Source organism: Lagenorhynchus albirostris, chromosome 7, assembly GCF_949774975.1.
Source record: "Lagenorhynchus albirostris chromosome 7, mLagAlb1.1, whole genome shotgun sequence".
Classification (NCBI taxonomy): domain Eukaryota; kingdom Metazoa; phylum Chordata; class Mammalia; order Artiodactyla; family Delphinidae; genus Lagenorhynchus; species Lagenorhynchus albirostris.
In genome coordinates this window covers 69653948-69681033 of record NC_083101.1, presented here as the reverse complement: position 1 = coordinate 69681033, position 27086 = coordinate 69653948, and the positions used below count along the sequence as shown (strand labels likewise).

The 27086-nt window shown below is 38.7% G+C and overlaps 2 protein-coding genes across 2 annotated transcripts in view; one reads left to right on the top strand and one right to left on the bottom strand.

The window, feature by feature from the left end:
* The window catches only part of HACD4 (3-hydroxyacyl-CoA dehydratase 4), an 807943-nt gene that overhangs the window by 241283 nt on the left and 539574 nt on the right, over positions 1-27086 (top strand). The window lies entirely within an intron of this gene.
* Positions 1-27086, bottom strand: part of FOCAD (focadhesin) — a 290793-nt gene that overhangs the window by 181446 nt on the left and 82261 nt on the right. The gene's annotated exons all lie outside the window — the stretch shown is intronic.

Below are 27086 nucleotides of genomic sequence, written 5' to 3'. Positions count from 1 at the left end.
AGTTTGAGCGGGTTGTCAGTTCTTTGGGCCTGCCATCCTGATGATGCCGCCGCTGGTGCAGCTTTCACGTGTGAAGCATGGATCCAGGCAGCGATGCCGTCCACTTTTATGGCCGTTGGGGTGGTTAGGAGGACGGTGTATGGTCCTTTCCATCGAGGTTCCAACGTCTGGGTTCGATGCCGACGGACGTATATGGAGTCCCCGACTTGGAAAGGATGAGTTTCTCCCGGTGTTCCCGGTTGGTAGGCCTCGGCGAGTTGGGACCATATCTCCTTTTGGACCAGTTGGAGTCCCAATAGCCTAGCATACAAGTCAGTGTTATTTTGACAGTCTGGTTTTATTTCTTCTCCTAAGGTGAGAAGGGGAGGTGGGGCCCCGTATAGCACCTCAAAAGGAGTAAGATGGTACCGGGAAGGTGTATTCCTAACCCGGAACAGGGCTAAAGGAAGGAGCACCATCCAATCTGTACCGCCAGTCTCCAAGGACAATTTGGTTAGGGTCTCTTTTAGAGTTCTATTCATTCTTTCTACCTGACCTGAACTCTGGGGTCTATATGCACAATGTAATTTCCAATCAGTCCCCAAATATCTGGCCACATCCTGACTTACCTGGGCGACGAAGGCTGGACCATTATCAGACCCTATTACCTTTGGTGCTCCAAATCGAGGAAAAATTTCTTCTAAAATCTTCTTGGCTACTAAGCAGCTGTTTCTTTCTTTGTTGGGAAAGCCTCTATCCATCCTGAAAAAGTGTCTACAAAAACTAAAAGGTATTTATTACCGTACCTTCCAGGACGCACTTCAGTAAAGTCCACCTCCCAGTAAGTTCCTGGGCGGTCCCCCCTGAGTCTCTTTCCAGTTTCAAGTTTCCCTTTTTGAGCACTTACCTGTTGACATGGGACGCATTCCTGCACAATTTGTTCAGCTAATTTTGTCATTCCAGGGGTTTCGTACCCGGCTTTTTGTAACAAGGCTACCATCTTTTTAGTCCCCAAATGTGTCCATCTGTGCATCTGTTGTAACATGGATTCTGCTTGCTGAGGGGACAAAGTTCCTTTTGTTGTGGCCGGGATGATTTCTTCATCACGGCCTGGTTTTTCAGGAACTTTATCTGACAGTCCTAGAATGACTTCTCCCGATGCTATTTCTCGGGCCACTTGGTCAGCCATATTATTTCCCCTAATTATTGGGGTATTTCCTTTTTGATGTCCAGGGCAGTGGATGATACTGACTTTAGTAGGAAGCATGAGTGCAGTCAACAAAGCCATGATTTCGTCTTTGTTTTTAATTTCTTTGCCACCTGAAGTTAGTAGCCCTCTCTGTTGGTAAATGGCACCGTGGATATGAGCGGTAGCAAACGCATATCTACTGTCTGTGTAGATGTTTACTTTTTTATTCTCTGCCATCTCTAATGCCCTCGTCAGGGCAATTAATTCAGCTCGTTGGGCTGAGGTCCCTTGTGGTAGCGCCGCTGCCCATATAACTTGTTTTCCGTCTACCACGGCTGCCCCAGTTCGACGCTTACCTTCCTCCAGGAAACTGCTCCCATCCGTGAACCAGGTGAAATCAGCATCAGGGAGGGGCAGGTCCATCAGATCTGGCCTACTGCCGTGTGCTGCGGCCAGTACTTCCTGACAATCATGTATGATGGTGGAGCCTTCCAAGTCAGGATCAGGTAGCAAGGTGGCTGGATTGAGTCCTGTGGCTGGAGCGAACTTGATGCGATCTGAGTTTAGCAACAGGGTTTGGTAATGGGTCATCCTGGCATTAGTTAGCCACCTATCCGGTGGTTGACGGACTACATTTTCCAGGGCATGAGGAGCTGTTATCGTTAGATTTTGTCCTAAAGTTAGTTTGTCAGCATCTTTGACTAGAACGGCCACTGCAGCGATTATCTTTAAACAGGTGGGCCATCCTGATGCCACAGGGTCCAATTTTTTTGACAAATAAGCAACTGGGCGATTCCAGGGACCCAATTTGAGTCAATACTCCTTTTGCAATGCCCTTATTTTCGGCCACATATAAATGAAAAGGTTTGGTTACATCTGGCAGTCCTAGGGCTGGAGCTGAAAGTAAAGCTCGTTTGATTTGGTCAAAAGCCCGTTGTTCCTTATCGCCCCAAACGAAAGGAGTGCTGTTTTTGGTTAGGGGGTACAATGGGGCTGCCAGCTCAGCAAACCCTGGAATCCATAGTCTACAGAATCCGGCCGTCCCCAAAAATTCTCTAACCTGCCTGGCGTTTTTGGGAGCCGGAATTTGGGCCACCATATCCTTTCTGCTCTCCGTGAGCCATCTTTGCCCCCCTTTTAATAGATACCCCAGGTAACTGACCTGTTGTTGGCATATTTGTGCTTTCTTGGCTGAGGCTCTATATCCCAGGGTTCCAAGTTCTGTTAACAGTTTTTCAGTACCCTTGATACAATCTTCTTGGGTCTCAGCAGCTAATAAAATATCATCAACGTATTGGAGTAATGTTACCTGGGGATTTGATTCTCTATATAATGCCAAATCCTGATGGAGGGCTTCATCAAAGATGGTCGGGGAGTTCTTAAATCCCTGAGGTAGCCGTGTCCATGTCAGCTGACCAGACATTCCCGATGTTGGATCTTTCCATTCGAAGGCAAAGTAGGGTTGGCTCAGGGGAGAGAGTCTTAAAACAGAAAAAAGCATCTTTAAGGTCCAAAACAGTATACCACGTATGTTGAGGTGGAAGAGTGCTCAGGAGGTTGTAAGGGTTTGGAACTGTGGGGTGGAGGTCTGCCACCCGTTTGTTTACCTCTTGTAGATCCTGCACCGGCCGATAATCATTTGTTCCTGGTTTCTTTACCGGCAGGAGAGGGGTGTTCCATGCTGATTGACATCTTATTAAGATGCCCAAGTCTAGTAGCCTCTGTATATGGGGACGGATACCGTCTTTGGCTTCTCTACTCATGGGGTATTGACGGACCGTTATTGGGGTGGCAGTTGCCTTGAGTTCCACTAGCACCGGGGGCCGATTTTTGGCCATCCCCATTCCGGCAGTTTCTGCCCAGGCTTGAGGGAACCGAGTTACCCAATCTGTAACATTAACTCGTGAGGATGAAGGCTGCTCGTATAATTTATATTCATCTTCTAATTTCATAGTCAATATTTGAAGTAACCTTCCTTTATTATCAGTTATGGTGGGACCTTCTGGCTGAAAGTGGATTTGAGCCCCTACTTTGGAGAGTAAATCTCTTCCCAGCAAAGGATAGGGGCATTCCGGAATAATCAAAAATGAATGGGTTACTCGTCCAATCCCAAGATCTACTGTCCTTCGTGTGGTCCATGAATATTGTTTATTCCCAGTGGCTCCTTGTACCCATGACCTTTTAGCTGAGATAGGACCTTTTGAGTGGAGAAGGACGGAGTGCTGGGCTCCGGTATCTACCAAAAATTGAACAGGTTCCCCCTCCACTTTAAGAGTTACCCGGGGCTCGGGGAGAGGGTTCGAGCCCTGACTTTCCTAGTCTTCTTCTTCCAATGTTAAGATTTTGTTTCTGGTTGGCCTTCCTCCATTCTTTTTCTTAGGGCATTCTCTCGCCCAATGTCCTTTTTCTTTACAGTAGGCACATTGGTCCTTGTCTAATGGTCGCCTTCTGTCTGCCGTTCGCCCTTCCTGCCCATTTCTATCCCCTATATTTCTTCCTCCAACCACAGTGGCCAGTATCTTACTTAAATTCCTCTCTTGTCTCTTATCTCGTCTTCTTTCACGGGCTGCCTGCTCTTTCTGCTTTCTTTCTTCCTTCTCTTCCTCTGTTTCTCTTTTGTTATATACTTTATCTGCCTCTTTTACTAACTCCTGAAGCGAAAATCCCTGCAAGCCATCTAGCCTCTGTAATTTCTTCCTAATATCAGGGGCCGCTTGATCAATGAAAGCCATTGCTATAGTAGCCCTATGTTCCTCCGAAGTTGGATCATAAGGGGTAAAGCATCTAAAGGCTTCCATTAAACGTTCCAGGAACACAGTTGGCGATTCCTGGGGCCCCTGAGTTACTTCCCTTACCTTAGCCAAATTAGTGGGCCGTCTGGCCGCTCCATGGAGACCCGCCACCAGAGCCTGGCGATACATTTTCAGGCGCTCCCTACCTTCCGGGGCATTGAAATCCCAGTTTGGCCTGACGAGTGGGAAACCAACATCAATCTCGTTAGGCAGCTGGGTAGGTTGCCCATTGGCGCCTAATACATTTTTTCTGGCTTCTAAAAGAACCCGTTGCCTCTCCTCAGTCGTTAGGAGAGTCTGAAGCAGCTGCTGACAATCATCCCATGTGGGCTGGTGGGAGAAAACAAGAGATTCTATTAAAGCGGTAAGGGCCTTCGGAAAAAGTTGGGTTATGCATTTTCCAATTATAAAGATCTGCAGAGGAAAAGGGCCAATATTGGAGAGGTCTATTCCCTTGGCCGTCGGGGGGGCCATACTCTCTAAGAGGTAGGGCAGTGGAGTCCGGGGAGATAGCCCTCCGGCTCCTAGTGCCCGCTGAGGGACCCCTTTCTTCTTCCATCATGGATGGTTCCCTTGGTGCCGAGGGCAGTGGAGCTGGGGGTCCTCTAGGTGGTAGGGGATTTGGGGCCGGAGGATAAGGGGGTGGGGAATCCAAAAGAAGCAAATCGGACTGCGGGTCAGGATAAATCGCCTTCGGTGGATCCGGGGCGTCAGGTAGCTTTTCCGTGTTGGGGTTTTTCTTTAAGGCTAATATCTCCGACGCTGCTGATGTGTGCGCGGACGTACCTGTTGAGGAAACAAAGGGCCGGACCCACGGAGGTGGAGAGAGAATTAAATCTTCCCAGACCAAGACATATGGTACTTGGTCTGGATGTCCGTGGGGATCTATATTAAATATCTTAGACTTCAGCAGCTTAATCTTGTCTAATAAAAAGTATCCTTCGGGGGGCCATCCTATCTGAAATGTTGGCCATTCAGAGGCACACAAAGTCTGCCACTTTCCTTTCTTCACCTCTACCGAAAAATTATGGGCTCTGGCCCGAACTTCGGTCCAATGGCTTAGGGTAAGGGAAAGAGGAGTCGTCACAGTTTGTCCCATTGTCGTCCGTCAGAGAAAAAGAATAGACCACAATACAGAAACAGTTAAAACTCCACGAAACACATATACGCATGGGCCACCGCGAGCTCGCTTCAAAACCGAAACTTCTTCAGATGGCAGTTATCACCAAGGGAACTGCCGAAACCGAGTGAAGGGGAGACAGAGTTTGCCTCTCCTCCCAGATGAGCCACCAGGGCGTCCCCTAGGGCTCATGGACGCCGGCTATTAGCACGTCTGCCTAGCCAGAGGTCCGATACAGATTCCATAATAAGCCGATTCTTACGGCTTTCCTCCGATAATGGCCCACAAAGAACAAGGGACAAACAGACAATCAAGCTCGAGCTTACCTGGTACCTCCAACTCCCGATGTTCTTGTGGTCCGGGGCGAGTGGAATCCCGGACGAGCCCCCAAATGTTAGACCTGCGCGGTCTCCTAGGAATTTCGACTCGCCCAGGAAACAACAAGAGTCGGAAGTCGATGCAAAACGCAAGAGGTTTATTGAAGGCCGGTGCACCGGGGTTCCTTGGTCCTCACGCAGGAGGTCGAAGAAGGAACCCTTTTGGGCGCGAATATGTCAGTTTTATAGGTTCCCACTTCCCCGTATGTAAATTATAGATTTGGTTGTGTTCTCCTGCTGATTGGTCCCGGCTTAGGCTCGGACCAGAGAGGGAACTTGTCCCCAGCTGCCTGATTGGTCTTTGACAGACACCTTTTTTACATTTTGTTATCTCCCTCCTTCTCCCCAGCTGCCTGATTGGTCTTTGACAGACACCTTTTTTACATTTTGTTATCTCCCTCCTTCTCGGAAGGGGGCCGGACATCCTGGAAATTCACCCATTGTCTAAGAAGCCCCTATTGTCTGGAGAGTTCTTAATCATTAGCTGGAACAATGTCTCTCGAGTCCCACAGTACCACAGAAGAAATGAAGACAGACAAGTTATCTGTGAATATTTAAAGGGTAACATATAAAGGACAAACTAGGTTTGTTTCATGTAATCCCAAGGCCCAAACTGAAGGGCATATTTGGGTTTAATATGGAAAAGAAGTTTTAAGAGAAATTTTTAGAGAATTGAATGGGATGCCTCAGGGGGCACTAAGTTTTCTGTAACCAGAGGTGCTCAACAAGAGAATGATAACCACCTACTGAGTAGATGTTTAAGGTATATATATATTTGATATACTCAAATATCAAAAAGGAGAATATGAGAGGAAATTGTCAGGACCTACTACTTAAAAATATAAAACACAGCCCAAATTAATCAAGATTTAAGTAAATATTTGTGCAGAAACGAGTTAACGTAGCAGGCTTGAGAATGGCATCCTTAAAAAGCCTGCTTGCAAAGTTAGCCTTTGAGTAGAGTCTCAGAAAATGGATTTTGGTAGGGTTCCTACCATTCTTTACTAATAGGAATGTGCCTAAACTCTTTGTACAAACACAGTATACAACACTGTGCCTAAACTGACCAGCCCCCAATAAAACCCTTGGGCACAGATCTCTAATGTGCTTCCATACTAGACAACACTCCACATGTGCTGTCACGATTCCATGCTGGCGGAATTAAGTGCATTTTGTGTGACTCCACTGGGAGAGGACTTTTGGAAACTTGTGCCCAGTTTCTTCTGGACTTCACCCAATGAACCTTTGCCCTTGCTGATTTTGCTTTTACCCTTTAGCTGTAATAAATCATAGTTGTGGTTGCAACTAAATACTGGGTCCTGTGAGTCCTTAAAGCAAATCAACAAACCTGGGCATAGTCTTGGAGACCCCTGACCCAGTATTTCATACTCTGCTTTAAAAGTAACTAGCAAGTAAGAAAACAAAATGTTACGTAGGATTTTTTAAAAGAACAACTTCTAGAATATTTCTCAATCAATAGTAACAGTAAACTCTCCTATGAGTTATACACCTAACAATCAAAAATATTTGAGGGACAATTGCACACTGGGTGCTGTGTTAGGCTTTACGACACAACTGAGAAGACAGTCCCTGTTCTCAAGTAGTTTACAGTCTAGTCAAGGAACTCACAATTAAAATCTCCACCATTATTGACTGAAAAAGCCAAACTCAACTTTTTTTTTTTTTTTTCTCTGTGGTACGCGGTCCCCTCACCGCCGCAGCCCCTGCCGCCACGGAGCACAGGCTCCGGACGCGCAGGCCCAGCGGCCACGGCCCACCGGCCCCGCCGCCCCACGGCACGTGGGATCCTCCCGGACCGGGGCACGAACCCGCGGCCCCCGCATCAGCAGGCAGACCTCCAACCACTGCGCCACCAGGGAAGCCCCCCAAACTCAACTTTGAAGGTTAAAATCATAAAAAATAATTTCTATAGACAGAAATTAAGATATAAGAACAAGAAAACAATTCAATCTTTGATAACTGCAAATACTAAATAGTATAATAATGACTGCTTTTCATTTTTCAGAGGAAGGGAATGATTCTAGGGCTGGGCTGCCCAACACAGTAGCCACCACCCTCATATGGCTATTTACATTTGAAATTAAATTAATGAAAATTAAATAAAATTAAAACTCCAGTTCTTCAGTCACATTAGCCAAATTTCAAGTGCTCAAAAGTCACACGTGGCTAGCAGCTACCATTTTGGAAAACAGATTACAGAACATTTCCATCATTGCAGAAAGTTCTATTGAACAATGCTATCATAATAGGCTGAGGTGCCCAAGAATTCCTCAGTTGTCTGCTACCACATTATCTGTAACGGCAACAACAGTAACAAAAAGAAACACAGACACCTTAAATATCTATCAATACGGAAAGAGTTACGTACATTAAACTGCTGATACACCATAGTACACCAGCATCCTTCAAAAACCATAAATTACACCTGTAACATGGAAAGATGGCTATAACGTATTAATGAGAGAAAAACACAAACTGCAAAGGAGCATATATTTAGTATAACATAATGGCTTTGTGTGCATATGTGTGTATATATATTCGGGGTTCAGAGGGGAGAAGGTGCATTAAGACAAATATATTTGTTTACGACTACTTGTACATACTACTATATTGTTTGGATACATACTACAATCACATATTACAAGAATATTACTTTAGTAAAATAAAATATTATTTTATTTATATTAATAAATGTAATTAATATAGTAATGTTTTACTAAAGTTATTTTCAGCAGTATTTCAGTATGTGATGGGACTGAACTGGCTATTAAATGACGAGAAGCTATAAGACTAGTAGGCAGGAGAGTAGGAAGTAAACAAGGCAGCATTAGGACTCAGCAAAGGCTCACTGGAGGAATGAGACAGACTGCAGGTATCCTGCCCAAAGAAGACGGTTCATGTCAGGGAACAAAGTCTGATCATCTTCTCCCCTGCCTTCTTGCTCAGTTTAGTTTTCAAGGCAAATCTAGCCCTTCTTGCCTGCTGAACCTTGTGTGTGTCTCTCCTTTTTCAAACTGATGGTTCAACTATTCATGCACTAACCACAAAAAATAATGTTTTACAACCATGAAAAATGTTTAAGGATAAAAGAGTAATTGTTTGCCACTTTCTGGGCAAAGAATACCCTAAGTATTGTTTGTCGCTCTAGCTTTGTAAACACCTTTATTTCCGTATACTTTGGGTAACAGTTATTCATTCTCAAGAGTGCTGCCCACACTAGTCTGTGAACACCTCACAGGTAGCAACCCTGCTCCTATTCTTCTTTGAATTTGCCCAAGACCACACGTATAGCAAATACTCATGAACATGAGCTGAATTCAACTCGAGACTGACTAAAGGAGGAAGAAAAAGTTAACAAATTGTGAAGTATTGAGACTGACTACTTCCATCCAAAAAACATCTGCCTGACAGTCCATCGCCCTCTTAGTACCACCCGGAAAACCCCATTTTAAGAATTTGTTCTAATTATACCATAACTTTATAATGAATATGATGAAATACCCTTTCAACTGCTTTCTTTAATACTCTCCACCTGTTCTTTCCTTTTATCAATGCACCATCTAATTATGATCTTTGTAAACCTAGTAAATAAAGACTTTTTATGGTCAATTAAAAAAAAAAGAATTATTGTTCTTAACCATTTTAGGTTTCTATTTCACTGCAGAGACTGTGAGGCTATTTTAGCCCAGTAAAGCCAATGAGAAGAGTATTTCTAAATACTTGGTACATTTATATCAAATAAATGAGAATTGGGATTTTTCTTTTTTTTTTTTTTTACTGTACCTACCCGTGTACTATTCAACACAGTAGCCACTATCTACATGTGGCTAATCAGCCCTTAAAGGTGGTGAGTCTGAACTGAGATGTGCTGTAGGGTAAAATACACACCAGATATGGAAAGTTTTGTACCAAAAATATATATGTATAAAATATTTCATTAATAATTTTATGTTGATTACATATTGAAATTATTATCTATTATTACATATTGAAATAATGTAGTTTCGGATATATTGAGGTAAACAAACATATTTTTAAATTAATTTCACCTATTTATTTTCACTGTTTAAAAAATACGGCTACGAGAAAATTTTAACCTATATATGTGGCTCATATTATATTCCTATTGAACAGCACTATTCTCTATCCCCTTTAAAACACATACACACATGGGCTTCCCTGGTGGCGCAGTGGTTGAGAATCCACCTGCCGATGCAGGGGACACGGGTTCGTGCCCCGGTCCGGGAAGATCCCACATGCCGCGGAGCGGCTGGGCCCGTGAGCCATGGCCGCTAAGCCTGCGCGTCCGGAGCCTGTGCTCCGCAACGGGAGAGGCCACAACAGTGAGAGGCCTGCGTACCGCAAAAAAAAAAACAAAAAGCACATACACACGTGCACACACAGGCACACTGAAAACAGTTAATGTCTCTCTTTTCAGGTACTGGGGATAAAGGATGACAATAAGCCTCAGATGGGCAAGGAGCATGTCTATCTTGCAAAATAGCATAGCACTGCTCCTAGAACATGAGGTAGCAGATACATAATTGTGAAATAAATAAAAGAAGCTATAAAAATAAACTACAATTTTAGTAATAGATAACTTTTATTGAGCACTGATTATAAACCAGGTATTATACTTTGGATTATCTCATTTAATCCACCTGATGAATTTAATGAGGTGGATTCTTCTATTATTCTCATTTTAAAGCTGAGAGAACACAGGTATAGGCAGAATTATAACAAATCTCCAGTATATTTTACAATATTACAAAAAACAATTCAATTTAGATATTCTATACAGGAGGTTCATAAAACCTTAAGTTATAAATATTTATTGAGTGCCTTCTATCACATGGTATTATACTAGGTGCTATGACATTAAGAGAAATCACAGGTTAATGCAATCAAAATATAAACAGTTACAGGCTAGAAATCTCACAATTATCCCATATCCTACACCAAAATATTAATAAGCCTGAATAATAGTTAATTATCTAGTAACATAAAATTCTTGTGAATTCAGACAATTCCTTGAAATTCACTGTAAAAAAAAAAAAAACCACAGCATTTATATGGCACTTTACAAAGTCTTTTCATGCACAGGACCTTGTAATTCTTACAACACCTCTGAGAGGTAGGTATTATTAGAGATTGGATGGGATCTTACAAATATTGATAAAATATTGATAAAAATTCCAGATTCTTATCATCTTCAGAAATAATGGCCTTGGGCTGAGCAAGGCATGAAGACAGTGTAATTAAAAACTTTCTATGAGGCTTACAAAAGGCCAATTCCAACAACTTATCACTTTTGGGGGGAAAAAAGCATTCATATTTAAAATAAGCCTTCATATAGAATAATTTAATTAACATCGATCAAAATTAATTCATCCTTACTGAGCTCCTTTTTGAAAACATATTTATTAGGGCTTAAATCTTGATCTACCTTGAAAAAATAAGCAATATTCAATACACACTAAATCATCAACTTAGTTTTTAATGGTTAAATGGCATGGCAAGAATGGTTCAGGTACTTGTAAATGCTAAATGTCTGGGTATGTCTTCATGGGCTTTTGAACAGTTTCAAAGAGCAGACATGAGGATTCATTAGCTCTTAGCACATATGAACCTGCTCCAAAGGCAGCCAAGAGAGTTGCCTAGCAACAGTGCATTTTGCATCTCTCATCATCCCCAAAGATGCTGCAGCAGCAGCAGCTAGGTCAAGCCTCTCATTAGCAACCTGACAAAGCGTTTCTATCTACAATTTTACAAAATTATTTTTATTTTCAAGTGAAGCTCATATATCTATGTATTATTCTTACTGACAATGTAGTCTCTTCCTTCTATTCCTTCTTACCAACCCCCATTTCAACAGATATGTTTTAATGAACCCATCAAAATACCTGTAACAAAAGCAGGCACTGAGAAATCCAACAGAATTTATATGCCTATTCACATCACTCTAACAGTTCCATATCTTTGGGGCAATAAAGTAAGGAAGCGTCAGAAGAAGAAAAACAGATGCTGGAATCCAATAACGGGAAGAGAAAAAGTCAGTTATTTGACTTCAAAATTAACAAAAAAATCTATCCAAATTATTTTCAAAGCTATTGATAGCTAGTCTTATTTCTTTCCAATCCCCACAAAAACTAATCTCAACCATATAGCAAAAAAGCAGAAGGCTCCAGAGTGGTAATAAATAATAACAAATGGATTGACAGTTTATAATGAATGTAATCTATTGGAAAGGTACTCTGGTTCCCAAATTAATACTGTGTTATAAAGCTTCACCTCAGATCAATAGCTATTCATTCACTTCTTAAAGTGTTTCCTAAAATTACCGCTCAGCATGGTTCCATGCAGAGCTACAATATATACTCACATAATCTGTCTTATATACAGTCAAAGACCCTTAAAAGAAGATAAACATAATAAGCAGATAGACTTTTCATTTCATATACTTTAAAGTGCTTAATCCAGATTTTGACATGAACCACATACATCCTGGTCTCTGAGCTTGCATGCAATCATGAATTTCCCTATGGAAAAGATTACAGAATGTGCATGACATGTTACAAAAGATAAAGTGTAGGACTAATAGACTTAGATTAAGAACGGTGTAATGAGGAACATTTAAAAGCAACTGTCATCACACCAAATCAAAATAAGTAAACTTTGAAAGTGATCTGAAAGGAACAATGTGATTTTTTTCCCTGAGACCCCTCCCCCTTTTTTAAAACATACAAAAAGCAAAAAAAAAAAAAAAGAATCTTTAGGAGGATTTCCCAGAAGGGTGTCTTTTACCACTAAAATATTTCATTCCAGCAGTTGAAAGACCATAAAAGGGTGAATGTCCTCCAGAGTCTCTAATAACGGTAATAGATCTTGTGTTACTATTCACAAGTGACCTCTGAGTCAGGCGATTTAATTTTTTCCCCTGCAGCATGGTTGGTTTCACACACAGTGTAATAACAGTTTTTGCACAACAAGACAATTCATCCAATTAGAAAGACTGTATTAAGTCTTTCATGAACAGCATGTATCATTACAGCTTCAGCTAGGATTTGATTCAAGACAACCTAATATATGCATGCGTGAGTCTTCATTTTTCTGTTGTTTTTTAAAAAAGATTCCTGACTTCCTTCAGCAATTTTGCAGACCATTGCCTGAACCCACCCTAGTTTCAAAAAATAACTAAGAACTCATCAAATGCTCCCTGAGCACTTTAAGTCAGGTACCAAGAATTCACCAGGCAACAGAAATGTGTATAAGGCTCCTCGTTTCTAGTTTCTACGTGGGTTAAATGAAATTCCACTAATGTCTCAAAGGACAAAAAACATAAAAAGGGACAGAACGGGCATAACCGGTTATTGCAATTACGTTTATGCTTTGCAACATTTCAACAACGCGCCGTTAATTATAAAGACAATACGATATTACCGAGAAAATCTTTAGATAAAGTGAATTTTGAGACTTCCATTGTAAACCTCAGCAAAGCACAAAAGATTTAAAAACAGAAACCAAAGGAAAAGGTGTTAAATGAAAACCAACCATCTGGCAATCTCTGCTATCAGAGTGGTTCAGTGGTTCAATGCCCACAGAAGCCTAAACCTAAGAATGTCTACACATTTCTTACTGCCTTGCTGATGAGATTAGGAAAGTTAAGCCCAGAATCTCTGCAGCAAAGGGCTGTAGTGACAGCTGCAGGAATTCTCAGGGGTTCCCTTCACCTTACTACCTTTAACTGATGCTGATAGGCTTCGCTTCCCCCTTCCATCTCTGAATCTGGGCAGGCCCCTCTGAGGAAGAGTATCGGCACTCCTTTGCTACAGGGCTAGGAGTGTCTTTACAGCTCTCCTGCCCCAAAGGGATTCTCCTACTCCTCCATGGCAAGCAGCCCAAACCTGTCAGATTAAGTTCTGTTTAGACTTTTGATGCAGGCGAGATGCTCTCTTCTGGTTTGATTGGTCAACACCCTCTAGGAATCCTGCTTCTTTCAGCAGAGGCCTGTATACTCCTTAAGCAAACCTCTAAAATGAGCTGAGACAATTCCACTCTAGTTCTCTTGTTCCTGCTGCCCACATTTTAACCAGAGGAAACACTAATATATCTTTTGCTTTGACAAATTCTAGACATGCAAGTCAATCCCTACGTGGCTCTCTCTTTGTTTCCACTATCACAATAACTAGCCAGTGCATCACTCTCCGTTAGATTTTTGGGGAAGTCATCAACCCATGGCACATGCCTGCCCACCCCAACTGCAAGGGATTCACTTCAAGCTGGATGAGGGGATGTGGGGTTCTGTTGCGATCTCTGTCACTAGGCTTGAGATAAGGGGCTGGCGCTGGTAGGACTCAGCACTGCAGCAACTTTCTCCAAGAATCCTCCCTCTTTTCTTCACCTAACTTTTCATTTCCTAACTTCTAGACCTTTGGATGTGAGTAACGGGTTAAAAACTGCAATAGTACTCAGACATCGAGGTTTAATCCTACTACTCTACAAGTTTTACTGGGTGTTCTGTCTCAAAACTCATTTTGGTATCTTAAGGTCCCCACCAAAACTTCTAACATCCTGTTATATAACTTTATCTCCTCTATGTCTCATTACCCCAATACTTTAGATAAATTCCTATCTCCTGACTGACTGCAAAACTCTTTAGGATCTTCCTTCCAAATAATTGCTCAGTATCCACTCCAGGATCAATTCCCCTCACCCTACATATCCCGGTTTAATACAGTACTACTTGCTGTCTCATTACCCCACTGTGACCTGCCACAGATTTGTGTCTTTGCATATGCTCCCTATCCTGCTAGAACGCCTTTCCCTTTACCCTGCATCAGGGAAACTTGTGGGCCTCTTCCTGTATGTTCCAGAGACACTTACATACCTCCACAATGGCAATTACCACCTCGTACTGAAAAGTAATTTTTAATGCCTCTGGCAAAAGACTAGGATCTATGATTCCTGAAAACAAAGACCATGTCCTTTCCTCTTAGTGTACCAGAACTTGCCATATAGAAGGTATATAATGTATATATATATGTTGAATGACTAAATCAATGGCTTGAAAATGCTTGATAAATAAAATGGGACCTAAAAAAAACAAGGTATCTACAATATTTCAAGCTAAATGGTAATTCCATGATAAATCCACTTAATGCAGATCAAATTGCATCATTAAAACTTGAATACAATCTGACAACTAAATACACATAAGTACCGTAAAATGCCACCAGTATAATTATCACTAATAACTCAGACTACTAGAAACAATGAAGGTAGACAAGACTGGATTAGAGAAAAATGTTAAAGAAATAAAATTCGATTACTGTCACATATATACTGTAACAAACTAATTAGCCAAGTGTTGCCAAGTACCAGTCCCTGCTGATATGTCTTAATGAATAGATAATTTGATCATTTTTAAATTGGCACATTCATTGTACTAATGCAAATGAACAAACTCAAACTGCCTAAAAACAACAGCATCAACATCAGCTTATGTTTGAACTCAGCTTATATAAAATTACCCTGAACCCTAAATTAATAGGATTTCATTTAATAAGATTTTAATATAATCTAACCCAACCTTAACCCTGTCCCTGGAATCCACACTGTTCCATCAATTAGTTTGGATAACACATGACAACATTGGAAAATAGTTTATTGGTTCTAGGATGGTGGGCACATACATCTAATATATTTATGTAGTAATTCAATCAGGCAACAAAACAAGTATCAAAGCCCAGCAAGTGGGCAAGGTTACTAGGAGGCAAAAACAAGTGAGACACAGTTTACCTTGAGGAATTCCTTTTATAAATTCCAAATCTAATTGTAATCCAACGAAAATTTTCTTTGAAGATAACTATAGGACACTTCAGAATGCTAATTTGTCCTTATTTGTCTTTAATGCTATTTGTGATATGATAAATTCAGGTTACATGTATTTATATGCTTGTTTTCTTTATAGAAAAGAAATATACAAATTGTCTTAAATACAGATGAGATCCACTACCACAAGAATGTTAATAAGCAAGCATGACAAGACACAAGGTCTCCAAAAGTCCAATCAATTCACCAGAAACCTACATATAGAAATCATCCCACTTCTTAACTACTTGTCTGGCTCCACTGAATTTGTAACCATGTCTAACCCATTTGACGTAAACTGACTTCAGAATGCCGTATTTCATTATATCAACTATTCTAAAAACTTGCCAAAGTGTCCATTGTATTATCTATCATGAAAAGCTCAAAACTGTCACTGGTAGGGTAGAACTCCAATGGGCTGAAAAGACAAAGGAAGAGCGTAAGTCTCAAGACTTCTGGTGAGGGAGCTCACATAGTTGTCCAACTTTAAGAATTCTGGAGTAAACCTTTCCCACTAAATCCACCAAATCATGGCCTGTCATCTCGATTACAGCCATCAGAGAGTAGCTATAATTGTGACAAAATGTCAGTGGCTTTCTTTTACTTCCCAACAAGAAAATGAAATCTAAAATATAAAAGTACTGCTAATGAACCTATGGTACACCAAGTAAAAAACTACTCTAGTACCTCCAAAAATGTATTTACTCCACTGTTTGCCCAACAGTGGCACTCAAAAAGGATCATATGTCATATATAAAAAGTAGTGCTTCATATGTAATAGAAACAGGCAATAAGACTCTTCCAGTTAATTTCAAAGATGTTTGTTTAACTTGTATTTGTCCAGCAATAGCTGATGAATCACCTACTCCAGGCAGACCTCCTATTATGACTTAGCCACCGCTTTCTGGGCCCATACCAAACCGTATGCTTCCCTGCATCATACCACTTATCACAGGGCATTCTAATTGTATATTGCCCATCTTCCCTATGCACTGTGAATTCGCCAATAACTATCTTTGAATCCCAAGTTCTAATTAAAATGTGTGCCCCAAAGATGTTCTCTATGACTGTTTACTAAATAACTGATTCTTCAATGCCCTTTCAAGCTCTTAAATGAACAGTATGTCTTGTCAAACCTTTTAAATATTTCAAACCTAACAACCAACATGTGATTTTCTCAACATTTTGTAAATGTTATTTTTCAAAATAAAGGGAATACAACAACCTACTTTTTTGTTCACTAAAAAAAATTCTTGTCTTTAATTAGGTTTCAGAATTTCTCAGTTATGATCACTACAAACAAAAAAGTATAAAAGAATAATTTTTGACCATTAAGCAATAATCCCAACGGCAAGCACTTTTGTTGATGTTGATTCACTTAGAACATCTCAATCTCTTTTTGACATGTGCTTACATGAGTCATGACTCTGTACGTGTTCTATTTAGGTAGAAATATCTGGCTAAATGTGATTTGCCTATGTATAGAAGAGCCAATGGAAGCTAGCATAGAAGAGGAAAAAATAATCACACAAGACTGAAGATCTGGCCAGATTTCAAACACATGTTGAGGTTTCTTTCTTAACATCTAATTATCTCTACAACTGACTAGGCTAATCTAACAAATGTAAAGCTAGTGAACCTTCTTTACTCTTTCAAAATTTTTTTAAGAAATGGTTTAACTAAAAGTTGTAGAGAGATAGTATAGCATATTGGGTTAAGAGCACAGAGTCTAGATATGTGCTGGGTTCAAATTCTGACTTTTCCAATTACTGAATGGCTGTGTGAATCTGGAGAAGTTAATCAACCTCTGTGCCTCTATTCCTAAATAATAATGGTACCCAACCTCAAAGAGCTGTGAGTATTCAATGAGTTAGCTCATATATGCAAATAAAGTGATCAGAATAGTGACTAGTATATAATAAGCATATGTAAATGTTGGCTATTTTTATTAACTGTTACTTTGTTCAAGAAGATGGTTCAGCTTCTAAATGAGTAGACTATATTTAAACCTATTTAGCCCTAGAAATTAAGGATAATAAAAGAAACAATTCATTCCAAAGCATCAGGTTATCAAAAGGCCTGTGACTGACTTACTCAACAGAGCTCAGAATGTGATCAAGCTGGCAAACATGATAAACACTCCACTTTTGGACTTGGCGGCACTATACGTGCAACTGGTTAAGTGAGTATCTTTCTGCAGTGAAGTTAACGTAATGAATCAGAATCCGTGTAACAAAGGTGATTAATGCAAAAAAAACAAAACTAAATGTCTTATAATCATAAGATCGCTGAACCTCAAATCAATCAATAGTAAATATTTATAACATGAATTCTACATTTAAAGTATTATACTAGAAGTCATTATATGTTTTAGTAAAATTTTATAAATTACATCAAACAGTTTTTATAACATTTCTAGTATTTCAAGGTACAGTTCTTATGCTATTTACAAATTATCTCTCTCCCATATACTGCCATTTATTTATTGTTTTTGTAAAGAAAATCAATCGGTTTTGTACACTGATCTGATATCTGGCCACCATATTGAACTCTCTTATCTAATCTAAAAGCAAAAGTTTTCAGTAAATTCTCTAGTATTTTCTAATTGTCTGTAAGTATTAGGAGCTCTGGGTTTTTATTTTATTACACATATATAACTTTTATTTCTTTTTCATGAATTAACAATGGCCAGAACCTCCAGAAAAATAGTAAAATTGACATCAGACATACTTTTCCTAATTTCAATGGAACTGCTTCTAAATAAAATTTGACTTGAGATTCTACCATTTGTCAGTATAAAATACTCCTCTTCATCTTGTGTAAGGCTTTTTACCTTGGATTCTATATCATCTATCTTGGATGATAATATTACCACATCTTATGCTTTCTTAATGATCTATCTAGCTTTTCATTTTCACTCTTTCATTTTCAGCTGTCACTTGTTTCAAGGTTTGTCTCTTAGAAAAAGCACAGAATTGTGTTTTTTAATAATATGAGCCTTCATTTTTTTAACTGAAGTATAGCTGATTTACAATATTGTGTTAGTTTCAGGTGTAGAGCAGAGTAATTCAATTATACATACGTATTTTTCAGATTATTTTCCAGTATAGGTTATTACAAGATATAGAGTACAGTTCCCTGTGCTATACAGTAAATCCTTGTTACTTACCTATTTTATGTATAGTAGTTTGTTAATCCCATACTCCTAATTTATCCCTCCCCCTGCTCTCCCATTTGGTAACCATAAGTTTATTTTCTATATCTGTGAATCTGTTTCTGTCTTGTATATAGATTCCATTTGTTTTTTTTCTTTAGATTCCAAATATAAGTGATATGATAGAGTATTTGTTTTCCTCTGACTTACTTCACTAAGTATAATATTCTCTAGGCCCATCCATGTTGCTGTGAATGGCAATATTTCATTCTTTATTATGGCTTAGTAATAGTCCATTCTGTATATATACCTCATCTTCTTAAGCAAATCATCTGTTGATAAGCACATGGGTTGCTTCCATGTCTTGGCCATCATAAATAGTGCTGCTATGAACATTGGGGTGCACATACATTTTCAAATTAGTTTTCATCTTTTACAAATATATAACCAGGAGTGGGATTGCTGGATCATATGGTAGCTCTATTTTTATTTTCTTAAGGAACCTCCATACTGTTTTCCATAGTGGCTCTATCAATTTACATTTCCACCAACAGTGCAAGAGGGTTCCCTTTTCTCCACACCCTCTCCAGCATTTGTTATTTGTAGACTTTTTAATAATAACCATTCTGACAGGTGTGAGGTGATACCTCCTTGAGGTTTTGATTTTCATTTCTCTAATAATTACGTGATGCTGAGCATCTTTTCATGTGCCTGTTGGCCATCTGTATGTCTTCTTTGGAGAAATGTTTATTTAGGTCTTCTGCCCATTTCCTGACTGGGTTGTTCGGGTTTTTTCAATATTGAGTTGTCTGTGCTGCTTATATATTTTGGATATTAACTCCTTATTGGTCACATCATTTGCAAATTTTTTCTCCCATTCTGTAGGCTTTTTCATTTTGTTGATGGTTTCATTTGCTGTTCAAAAGCTTTTAAATTTGATTAGGCCCCACTCATTTATTTTTGCTTTTATTTCTTTTGCCTTAGGAGACTGATCTAATAAAATGATCTAAGAAAATATTGCTATGATTTATGTCAGAAGATGTTTTGCCTATGTTTTCTCCTAGGAGTTTTATGGTGTCGTGTCTTATATTTAGGTCTTTAAACTATTTTGAATGTATTTTTGTATCTTGTGTGAGGGAGTGTTCTAATTTCATGGACTTACAAGTAGCTATCCAGCTTCCCCAACACCACTTTTTGAAGAGACTGTCTTTTCTCCATTGTATATTCCTGCCTTCTTTGTTGTCGATTAATTGACCATAGGTGTGTGGGTCTACTTCTGGACTTTCTATTCTGTTCCATTGATCTATATTTCTGCTTTGTTTGTTTTCTATCAATGTTCTTGTGCCAGTATCATGTTGTTTTGATTACTGCAGCTTTATAGTATAGTCTGAAATCTGGAAGGGTTATGCCTCCAGCTTTGTTCTTTTTCTTCAGGATTGCTTTGGCAATTCTGGGTCTTTTGTGGTTCCATATAAATTTTAGGGTTATTTGGTCAAGTTCTGTAAAAAATGTCATGGGTATTTTTTGGTTTTTTGTTTTTTGGGTTTTTTTTTTTTTGTGATACGCAGGCCTCTCACTGTTGTGGCCTCTCCCGTTGTGGAGCACAGGCTCCAGATGCGCAGGCTCAGCAGTCATGGCTCACAGGCCCAGCCGCTCCACGGCATGTGGGATCTTCCTGGACTGGGGCACGAACCCGTGTCCCCTGCATCTGCAGGCGGACTCTCAACCACTGCGCCACCAGGGAAGCCCTGTCATGGGTATTCTGATAGAAATTGCATTACATCTATAGATTGCTTTGGGTAGTATTACGAGCCTTTTTTTTTTTGATAAGGGAATTTAATTCATTCACAGTAATTGTGGTAACTGGAATATTTGGAATTATTCCTACCATCTTATTTTATGTTAATATTTGCCATCTTTTTTAGGTTTTTTAAAAAATTGTTTTCCTTTTGTTATATTATTTGGAAGTTATAAATCACCTTTAGTTACTAATAAAGGTTTAAATACATATTTAAACTTATTTTTCTACTAACATCAAAAAATACTCAGTTTAAAAACAAAATTCCACCCTTACTTAGCATGTTCTCACTCTTCGCACCACCACATTCCCACTACCTACTCCGACCACTTCCCATGTTTTAAAGCTTGTACTTTGTTCCAGGTAGTTGTTTTTCATAGTTTATACAAACAATTATGGTTAATTTAAAGTAATATTTACTGGATATTTTGATCACCTTTTAACATCTCTTCTCTATACTTTCTTGGATTCGTTTTCAGTTTTGCTAGAACACATTCTTGAGGGGCTTTTCCTCCCATAAAATCAGTAACCAAGAAATGTTCTTGAATTATTGCCCATCAGAAAAAGCCTTTATTACCATCCCTTGTAAAAAGTAGAATGATGGAAAGGAATATTCCGGGTTCAAAGTGACTTTCCTCAAGAAATTGGAAGACAATATACCAATGTATTCCAGTACCCAGTGGGCTGCTATAAAAAATCTAAGGTCAATCCAATTTTAAATGACTTCATCTTTTCCAATTCTTCTCTAAAATCTCTTTTGATGTTTTCTTTATTCTTGAAGTTCTGGGCATGGATATAGGTATTGATCTATTCTCACTTGTGCTATGTGGCTTTCAGAGGGTCCTAACAATCTATATCTTTGTGTCTTTTTTGAGCTTAGGAAATAGTTTTCTGTCATATTTTAAGTTTTTCTCCTTCATCTTCTCTTCAGTTTTCTCCAATTGAAATTCCTACAGAAAGATGTTAGAACTCCAAGATTGACCTTCAATGTCTTAACTTGTTCAGTTTTCATATTTTTTCTATATTCTGAAATATTTAGTTGGCTATTTTATAAATCACTAATCCAGCCTCTATTTACGTACGTAAGTTTTTAATTTCTAAAGTCTCTTGCTCTTGAATTTCTTCATCACAGCAGTATCTTATATACAATACAAAAACATACAATATCTTGCCAACATCTCATAGGTACTGGATTGTTTTTATATTATTCTCTGCGCCCCAAGTTCTTCTTCTGGAAAGAGATGCTCTGGTTAGTCATGCTGTTAAATTTTCTTAAAAGTCTGATGAGCCTTGATTATCCATTTTTATTGATGAATCACGGCAAAACTCATTGGAGAGAGCTGACATGGGCTGCTTCTGTAGATGTAAAGAAATGTTTCCTTGATTAAGACTCTCCTCTGAATTGAAGGATTGACTATGGAAGGGCTGAAGAATAAATGGTAAGGGATGTCCACTGACAGCTCCACTTTGGGGTGTCTGGCCATGATACAAGTAGGCAGGGGACCAACACCCCTTTTTCCTTCCCTGCCCTCTGACCAAATAAAAATTTTATTCTGGCAATGGTGGACTTTGTGTTTTTCCCCTTGAGAAGAATTCCTCATGCTTTTTATAAAATTCAAAGTTACCACAGAATTTGTTCCCCTCTGAGTCCTTCAGCAACACCAGAAGCCCATTCCAAGCAGGTTTTAATCCGAAGACAAAGCTACTGCTAACTGATATTCAACTGGGAGCAAAGAGACTCTGCTGTTCTAAATGCACTTCTAGGCCCCATCCTCACCAAACCCACCCCCATCCTTTCTGTTACTCAGTGTTCAGTGACACAAGACAAATGGCTTCTGTTTCATTATATGAGTAAGCTAGTGAGTATCACAGTGATCTAGGGTTGAACTTTTAAGCAATTTATACTCTGTTGACTTCTCAGAAGAAACCCAGCCCAATATTAGCCCTCAGGAAATCAAGAAAGGTAAAAAATTGACATAGGACTGCTTGCCTGAGTATAAACTCAAGGCTTCATGCAAAAAACTGAAAAAAATATAAAAAGGTTCAAATGCCAGTTAAAAACATTTTATTCTATAGATATCTATGTTGGGTTTATAAAGAAGAAATAAACATATTGCCACAGGATGGAATAGATACTTGACCCTGTATTTTCATCTGTGTTTCTCTTTGCCTAATTGTTTCATGCTGACAGGCTCGTCCCAATTTTGCTCTAGGCATAATCAATGCTATGGCTGCAAGGGAATAGTAGTACAGCATTTCTTATCTGTAAAGCTCTTTATTAAAAGTACTGTACATTCTGGCTTCTTTTTGCTGGTATGAAGAACACAGGAAGCCGACTGACTTCAGGGGGTAGCAATTCATAGAACTCGGTGACAATAGAACAGAGTGCAAAGTGTCCAAGGACTCTTTGTGCAAGTTCCTTTATAGAATATATTTTCTCCTTTTCTCACAGCAGTAACTTACAGACCATTAAATTTCACACATTTCCTATTCATTTTCCATGTTAAAATATGGCTTATGACCCAGAGTAGAACTATCACAGGATTCTGCCCTGAAAGTCAACTTTTTACTATTTGATAATATATGACTTTTAAAAGACCAGCAAGTCATGGGCCATGAACCTATCCCCATAAGTGATTTAAATGGCTCAAACATGTGTACACCTTCACAAATGGACAAAAAAAAAAAAGCCCTGAAAACATTACAAAGGATAAGATAAAATTATCAAAGACTGCAATTGTTCCCATTAAGTAAGACCTTTAGTGAGACTTAACAACCAAAAGGTAAAAGGGAAGTAAAAGTCCTCAGAGTTGTAAATGCAAGCAAAAACAAAATAAGACAAACAAAAAAACACAGCTCTATCCCCAATTCCAAACAAGAGAAAAGCAAGCAAGTACCAAGGATTTAAAAGAGGCATTGGGTTTCACAAAACTTAATTTGATAAGCTCCTTGGTGAGAGTAGATTTTAAGGAAGGAACTTGTGGTTCTCTACAGTCAAAGTTTATAAACTTTTCCTCTTTGGCATATTCCATTTTATAAACTAGTCAAAAAGAAACTGTTATGCCTTACATGTAGCAGTTAGAGTTCTTCCACTGAAGTTGAAATACTAAGCTATTGTAAGATTTTACTTTAAACCATCTCAGCCTATCTAAAAATTACTCATCTTCGTGGTTAATGTTCAATTCAGATGCCTAAGTATTTAATCTTGCCATAAACTCTTAACAATATAGGTAGAAACAGAAAGGTTTCTTAGGTTTTAAAACCACTAACAAGCAGCCTGGATTTCCAAAAGAGAATATAATCTGTTGTCAGGTGTTCTCTCTACATCTATTTATATGACATACTATTAAGCATTTAATAACCTATAGTCTTTTGCCGAATCACTTATCTATGTGAAAAGTAGCCTCCTCCTCCAACACCTCTATTATTCTCTAGGATATAATGCTTCAGATGGAGAAATGTCAATTCCGATAGCTAGAGGGAAGCTATAGTTAATAATATAGCTAATATAATAAGTGGTTATTATAACAATTATATATTTAATATATTAAATATTATGTAATAATTAGCCAATGATATAGCTAATATAATATAGCTAAGCCAATAGATATTAGAGAAGGTTTTAAGAGGTGAATAGTATCCCTTTCTTCTCAAGGGGCCAGGGGCCAGAGTAATAAGTGGGGAACTGGGGGGAAGGCAGGGGAGTCCCACGAAGACACAGAGAAAAGTTTACCTGAGGCTGCCAGAAGGAACATGGGTGGGATATTACTGGAAACCAAGGTCAGAGGTGGCAAAGAACTAAACATAAACTCCAAAAGGGAAATGAGAGTTAGGAAGAGAGGAAGAAAAAGTAAGGCTTCTCGCTGAGAGTATTAGAAGCAAGATACAATCAGGTATATGGAATGGGTTGAGGAAAGTGGTACAGAACTGGTGCTATCACCAGTTAAGTTTCTATAGAGGCACACAGTGCAGGTCACAGAGCCAGACGTGGTTCTTAATTAGTGAGCTGTCGCTGTGCTGGGCTCACCTGAAAGGGGAGATAGGAAGTCAATCAACATGTGTTGATTAAGGGTTATTAACCTCTTCTTAAGGAGGCTGTTATCAGTCTCAGACATTTCCAAACTGTCCACAATCATGTTTCATAGATTAGTCAATCATTTAATAAGGGTTCAAAATATGATTTGATATTGCCCTTTAAAAAACCATTCAATTAAAATTTAGAAAATGTCCTTATTTAAGCCTGGGGTTCACATTATCCCTTATTAGAGCCTATGTTTATATTCACTACCACTGATTTCAAACTAGATATGCCCAGATCTGGACAAATCACAGAGTTAGGAAATAGCTCTCTGAAGAAGAAATAATAAGCCCAACAGGACGTTACTGTTTATGAGCCATGAAGCCATGTGCTTCAACCGTCATTCAGGCATCTCTGAAGGCAGCATGAATGATTTACATCAAACTGTGGGGAAAAAACCATTACTCACAGTATCAGAAAGGCAGGAACTGTTATATAAACATAACCAAAAAGCACATGAATCCATCATCTGCAATTTCCAGAAAAAAACACTAATTTAGGAATTAGATGGCGTTCCCATATATTATAAGCACAGACTATGATACGAAAATCTCTCTCTAAACTAAATCAATGTGTTTAAAAACTTTCACGACTTCCATGGGAATTCACACAGGATGCTCATTCTTGGATCTCTCCCCAGAACACTCTAAGACATTCCTTCCAAGAAAGAAAAGGCACTTAATTTTTACTGAGAGCTGCCTGACCTGAGCTTGTATCTTCTGCAAATTAAGTCTCATGATGTCTGGATAAGAAGACTATATGGATTATCAGTAACTGCTGACAGCATTTCTAGATATGGAAAAAAAAAGTTCCTTACTATTTTTTTCAAGTATCAATTTATTGCTGTGGCCTTGAGTAACTATCTAGTTATTTTAACACCATCATCTGTATCCAGTTAACTCTAAAATGGTACTCACAAGGCCAAGTTCCCTTCAGACTATCTAGCTCCATTAGACTTCCATGGCCCATGTATTAAACCCAACAAAAACGCGTGCCACAGAGGAACATGGTGAGGGACTAAGGATGAAAACTCACTGGGGAAGGGGATCCATCAAAGTACCTGATAAGTAAGAAGAATAATTACATTTTTAAAGAAGTATATTTTCTTATTATTAACACTAAAAGTGTTAGTTGATATTGATAACTTGCATTACTATGAATAAGTACTATCAAAAATAATTTCTATTAATACCTTAGGATGAATAATAATAATCATAATCACACTAAACACACTTCAAATATGGCACATCTCTTTCAAACTTTTCAAATATTTTCTCTCACAAGGTCTTAGAGTAGAATTCTTACAATAAATTATGGTGTCACACAAACACAATACTGCAGGCCAGTGAACTCTATATAAGAGGTTAAGTGACCACCAAAACAGAGTTAGAAGACATCTTCTAAATTCCTATTCTTACATACCAATTTACTTAGTATCTGCTTATTAGTAGTCTAAGACTTTTCTTTAGTATTGACTCCTCCATGAATTTGAGCCAATGATTGCTTAAACATAATATACCTTTTTATAAGGTAAGAAAGGACAAACACACATGAAACAATACATTTCATGCAGTCATGTCAACTTAATGAAAGAAACAGAAAACACTCCTCCAATAATAGATCTCAACCCTAACTCATCTAATTGAATCTACACCAAGCAGTTACAATTAGAGAATTGCTTTTTCACAATATTCAATCCTCTTCTTCAGGCTGCTTTACCTTGTAGCTAAACGCCAGAGAAATGATATGATATGGTCACTTAATAAGGAAAAGTGAAGAACACTACCTCCTACTTCTAGTCTTCTTTTATCCTTTTCAAAAGACTTAAATAACTCCACTTGTAAGTTCTTATTAATTATATTGCCTTTGCTTCTGCATGAGTTTGGGTAACTACATTTCAACATTTTACCCTACCATTCACCTTAACAAGCAAAATTACACGGGGTGTTTTTACTCACTTCTTTAAAAACTTCCTAGAAATTATCAACAGAAGTGTAACATATTGACTTTAATTTATAGCACTGCTTCTTAATAAACATTTATTGAATAAATAAATGAACCGGGATGGTCACCCCAGTGCTTCCCAACTTTTTCCATTTCATGGCACACATGAAAAGTGTTTATAAGGATCCTGGATCACCCTAGAATTTCAAAGACTAAATGCATTTCCTAAGTATCAATACATACATTGATATAACACATGTTCTACACCAGTGGCAAACATAGGTCAGGTAACCTACAGTATGACTTCCTCAGATAATCTCCAGGCATTACCTGTGCATTAACTATTCTAAAGAGATAATCCTACAAGGTGTCAACAGTGATAAAAAGCATTTGGTAGAATTAGGACTGTTACAGAAGCTGAAGGGAGAAATAAAGTAGGAAGCAAGCTGAAGTGTTTCACGTTATGTGAGACAAAGGTACTCTGAATACATTACGGATCCACTTGCAGAATCAGACAGAGAAATCTAGTCAGAGGGAAAACTTTTGTGAGATAGCAGTTGTTTACCTGACAAAACGGAATGAGCGTGACAAGTTGGGGACAAAAAGGAATTGCAAATACATTAACTTCATTATCTAGGAAAACATGTTTATCCCACCTTCACCAAATTTTTTTCCTATAGGAACACTCCATAAAGAGATGGACTTTTTCTTCACCATGCTTGATAAAGAACACAAGCACAGACACTAAGATAGAGAAGATAATA